The sequence below is a fragment of the Crinia signifera genome, chromosome 4, assembly GCF_055691185.1.
Source record: "Crinia signifera chromosome 4, ASM5569118v1, whole genome shotgun sequence".
In the NCBI taxonomy this organism is placed as follows: domain Eukaryota; kingdom Metazoa; phylum Chordata; class Amphibia; order Anura; family Myobatrachidae; genus Crinia; species Crinia signifera.
In genome coordinates this window covers 256,811,025-256,816,964 of record NC_139220.1, presented here as the reverse complement: position 1 = coordinate 256,816,964, position 5,940 = coordinate 256,811,025, and positions in this window count along the sequence as shown.

Here is a 5,940-nt window from a genome sequence, read left to right as displayed (position 1 = left end):
ATTGCATCAGATGCGATTTTTCCCTGTACGATGCACATCGTGGGAGCCGTGAAAGTACACAAGTACCAAATAAACATATAAAAATAAAACTTATATGGGGAAAACATGAATTACATGACAATGAGATATAGGGGAGGGAAGGGAAATGCAAGGAAAGGTATAGAATGGAGAATTTCCGATAGTCTTAAACATCCAGCAGTACAGATAAGGAGATTCAACAAGTGTAACTATTTGGTAACTTTAAGAGATCAACCAAATATTCATTAATACTCATGATGTAGATCGCAGTGCAAACATTAGACAATTTAATGATCTACAGGCAGCTACCTATTTGGATACAGGCTGCTAATCCCAGTGCACTTGACACTTTGCACTTTTGGACATCAAGACACTTTATGGACGCACCAGCACTTTATTAAGGACTCCTCCATAGAACGCCATCTGCGGTGGTGCCGCAGAAACTTCATTGGAAGCATTTCCCATCTATGGTGAGAAAAAGTCTACTACTTTGTGCAGAAAATTTCAGTCCATCCATAGCTTGGTGAAAAAATTGTAAATTTGCTTCATATGTATGTCAATTGTTTATGCCAATTTTTATGTCATTATTTTTTGTTATTTGTCACGTCACAATAAATCCTTATAAAATTTATCTGTGCATCTAACATCTTCTTAAGGGGGTTGCGCTAAGTTTAAACATTAACTTGCCTTGTAAAAATTTAATGATCTACAAAAGTAAATATCAGGAAATAGGTTCAAATATATGGTAATATTTCAGTTTTGGTCTCTGTTGGCAAGTACTCTATGTACAAACCCCATCATCTGTAGAAATGAACATTCCCTTTTTCAACATCTGGTAATGAAGCCCGTCTGTCATAGTATAACATTTTTAAGAGCAATAGTTGAGGAGAGGTGGGGATGCGTTAGTCTATTGTACTAAAATAAGTTTTCTAGCCACCGTCAATATAATAGATAATAATGGAATGATTGACTTATGGTTCGGTCCCAAATAATTCCAACACGTATAATGAAGCCCTAGTATTGCTAGAGGGTCTGGGCATATCGAGAGCGAAAAAATGTTATGGTAAAATGATGCATCGGACGCATGACATTCAGGACAGTAGCCCGACTCCTCCACCACCCTATGTCTCCTCTGAGATTGTGAAATATAGGCTCTGTTCAAAACCATATAATGGGTTTCCTGTAACATTGCAGTTCGAAGGTGTCTCATTGTATTATCAAAATGTAGGAAAAGGGTTTTGGGTTTAGGAAAGGTTGAAATAGCCTTAGTCCAACTTAAACCTATTATTCCAGGCGATGAAAGCTCGTTCTTTGATAAATAGTCTAATAGGATCCTGGTTTCATATGTATGGGACTTTTATAAACCAAGGGATCATGAGTCCCCCGGATATTATAAGCCTGTGGTAGACTATATAATGGTGTATTTGAAGGTACATAAAAAAAAAAAAAAAAAACATTTATTGCTTAAACCAAAAGTATCCTGTAATGTGGCTAATTGAAATTAACCCCCACCTGGGTCAAATACATCTTTGATCATCAATATTCCCTTGAGTCTCAGCACTCCATATCCAATTGGTTATCCAAGCCTCCATATCATATTGGTTATCCAAGCCAGGACTAGAGTGAGTTTCCACAAAAAGGGATTACTGGATTGTAATTTTTGTATTTTTTGGGATTTGTATTTTAATATTTGTATACATGCTGTATATGTATTTCTAAATAAGGGATCTCACAGATAGCTGGAGGAAATTTTGCTCTCTGGGTATGGAGCAGCAGACAATGAATATGGGCTCACTAGTGCCGTACTGGAAATGAGGTGTACGCAGAGCGCTGCAATAGCCAGTCAGAGATGGGTGTGGGTTGTTAGGTCTACAACAACTAGGTTGACAAGCATTGGGCCGACACCACTAGGTCGACAGGACATTGGGTCGACACAAGCATTAGGTCAACATGGGCATGGTCGACAAGATCGAAACGTAGACTTCATTATGCAACATGTCCTGGTTGGTATGTGATTAAACGTTAGTACTTCAAGCAAGTCTGGTGAGTGCTCTCTATATGTAGAAATCAGTAAATAAATTATCAATGCATAAAAAATTAAACAAACTTATTTACAAAGTAAATATGACTTTTTTTTTTTTTCTACGTATTTGGCAGAGAAGTCTGCAAAAGGTGCATGCGCTCAAACCACTTGATGAAGCAGCTGGACCAGTCCCAAGCAGGTATGTCTTCTACATGCTGGAAGTCTCCACTGCACCTTCTGGTGACTCAAAACAAAACGTACGCATCTTGTGCTTGGTTTGTGAGATTTGATTTTGCAGTGTAAATGATTGCCGCTTTAAAAAAACTGGAGATTTCTTACCAAATCTCTCACTTTCTGAACCTCTTATCATATTTAATTTCACCCACAGTCACTACCAAATCAGACTGTTAAAGGCAGGAACAGTGCACAACAGCAAGTAATGATAGAAAAATTAAGAAACTGCATAGGTGACAGAAGAAAATCAGGTACTCTTTACCTAGCACGGCGCCCATCGCGGGCATTGAATGCACTAAAAAATCGGGTGCGATGCCCGCGATTTCCCATAGGGAACAATGTTAAATGTCTCAATTGACCCGATTTTTCCATAGGAAACAATATTAAATGGGCCACAGAGGCCAAATAGGCACCCTAAAGTGTGAAATGGCCCCCCAAATTGTTAACGCCACCCCACGATCAATGTGAACCCAAAGCGTGGCGAGCGCAGCGGTACGCGTCCTACGACCTTTTCATACCCCCACTATCCACGTAGGCGTGGAGTTGAGAATAGAATAGTGTGGCGAGCACACCGAGCCCGAAGCGTGGCGAGCGCACGCGGATACCTGTGAAGCCCGCGAAGGGACGCGTTTACCTGTGAAGGTATCCGCGTCCCCTCGCGGGGCTCCCCACGCTTCGGGCTCGGTGGCTCGCTGCGCTCGCCACACTATTCTATTCTCCACGCCGATGTAGATAGTGGGGGTATGAAAAGGTCGTAGGACGCGTACCGCCGCCCCTCACCACACTTCGGGTTCACGTTGATTGTGGGGTGGCGTTAACAATTGTGGGGGCCATTTCACACTTCAGGGTGGCTATTTGGCCTCTGTGGGCCATTTAACATTGTTTCCTATGGAAAAATCGGGTCAATTGAGGCATTGAACAGTAAAATCGGGTCAATTGAGAAATTTAACATTGATCCCTATGGGAAATCGCGGGCATCGCGTCGGGGGCATTGCGTCGGTCGCGTCGCACCCGATTTTTAGTGCATTCAATGGCCGCGATGCCCGCGATCAAAATCATCTGGGTGTATACAAGGTAAAATGAGTTTGTATAGCATCAAAGGTGTGGGCAAATTTTGCATTATTATTGAGAATATGAATGGGCAAAAATACATAAATGAAATACTTCAGCCCATACTGAAGCCTTCCCCACATGATCGTTTCCAAGATAATGAAGCTTTTATATTTCAACAGGATTCCGCTCTCTCATGTTGCTAAAATGACTTGGTTTACTCCATGGGAAGGAGTTGTAAGCAGTGTTCCCTCTAAGCTGTGTGCGCGCACACACCTCGACGAGCATGCGCACAGACATTACAACAGAGCGCACAAAGCAGCAGTGGTCCCTTTTTGCAGTTGTGGACTCAATGTGTGTTTCACCCATTAACTACATTGTGTGTTGTGTTTTGAATGTTTAATATCATTTTGAAGTAAAGTTAACACAAATGCTGAACGTCATTTTCCAGTTATACATAAGTGACGCACAAAAATTTAAATTTCCTTCCAAATTTGCACAGCCAAAATCTTTAGCCTTCGTAACATTAGAGGGAACATTGGTTGTAAGGCCATCATTAAGAGTAAAGTTTACTCAACTATTAACTGACTACTGTTCTAATGAAAAAAAAATCCTTCATAAAAGTTATTGCATTACATTGTTGATTGAATTACGGTATTTCTACATTGATATACAATTTTATGATATTTTAAATAAATGGTATTATAAACCATCAAACCTCCAAAAAAACTCATTTGAGAAAAGGTTTCCACAATTGTGGCCACTAATGTAGTCCCCACAATGTAGCCCTGGCTTACCTTTCCAGATAGAGACATTTTGGCTGTGCACTGAATATGTTCCCACCCAACTGACCTAAATGTTGCTTCCATGGCTGGTACCTTTGCGCTTCTCTAACATGCTGGCGAGTAGATAAGGTAAAACGTCTATTACATCTATTCTATTACAAATGATGGTATTTATCTCCAGTAATGTTTGTGGTGGGGGATGGGTACAATGGGCAGAATCAATACTATGCAAGTTAATCTGCCAGGTGATACTAGAGAGAAAAGTGGGCAAGGTTTTCCTACTGTAGTATCCATGAATATTTGCAAATGCACTCAACGTTACTGGAGAGGAATCCTACAACCACTAAAAAACAAATTTCCATAATGTAAGCATGGTCAAATATTCTTCAGTTGTGGGTCCTGCCCACGATGGTTTGCATAGGTTTACCCAGAAAAATACTGCTAGAGATCGATTTCTGGATGAGATTCCATCCAGAAAAACTTCACAAGGAACATAAACACATTTTAAGTGTTGTAAAAAGCGATTTATTGTATATGGTCAATGCACTCGTTTGCGTATACTTATGAATTGTATCTGTTCCTGAGGAAAAAGGACCTAACTTCTATGTTTCAATTCATATTGTCCTTAAGATGACCACCGTCTTCTAGTGGAAGAGTTGTCTTCATAGACAGGCTGGCCGGTGCTATATTAGTTTGAGGCACTGATCATCACTAGGAAAATTCTTCACCTTGAATGGGGGAATACATAAGTGAGTTGGGTTTCTTCTGTGCCAATATATTATGTTCTACTTCACAACCATCTTATCCTGCATCGATGTCCGTACACACAAAATGTATTTATTAAGGAGGCTGAGTAGAGACAAGACACACCAGAATGGAACACCCCCCGGACCAGACTCTACAAGCTCCTGACTGCAGATTTTGATGTCCGGTCCGGGGTATTGTCCGGGTCCGGTTTTTACATAGTCCCAAAATTGCAAAATACTGTATATTAAATTGTCCCAAAATAGATGCACTACCTTTGCCGGCGTTTATATGCTGTGATCGCATCAGTGTGCATCCCTCACCTGCAATTTTCCCCCTATGTGTTTGTCAGAGCTCACATTCAGTGTTGCGGTTAAAATCCCAGTGCCGCAATTCCAACTGCTGACCGAATACTAACGCTGGAACTCCAACATAGATTACAATCCCAACACTGGAATCCTGCATAAGGTGGGAGGGGCTATGTGCACTAGGCAGGGAGGGATAGGGTTAGGCACTTAGAAGGAGGGTTAGCTTTAGGTGGCAAGGTAGGAGGGTTAAGGGAAGAGAATTATGGTATTAATGGAGCTTCTTTTAGGATCCTCTGCATTGAGATGCTGGTGTCGATCGTTTGATCCACAGGAACACGTGTATATATCCCAGTTCTACCTTTTGCCAGTCATTAATATTTACTGCAGAACACTGCCCTTAGGATACATTTAGGAGCATGATGTAAGAGTAGAGTACAGCATTTTACTTGTATTCCTGATTTATGGTGTCATGGAGTGTCTGCTAATGAGCGTGTATGTCTGTATTTCGCTGAAATGTGAGCTTTGTGTCTCTCTGCCCTTTTTGTCCCTTCCTTTAGGAGTTTTGATGTTTTACTGATATTTCCACAAAGCATGTGATCTGTGGCACTGATTTATTGGTCTTACTAGGGGCAATGCCTGATTGTTCTTGCTCTTCTGAAACAAAGAGCGCTGCAGGGCATATGGGACCTATGGAGACTTTATTTTTATTAGTTCACATTCTTAATTTTACAGTGTGCTCCAGCATGTTACATACATTGACACTATAGGGTCCTCAGTA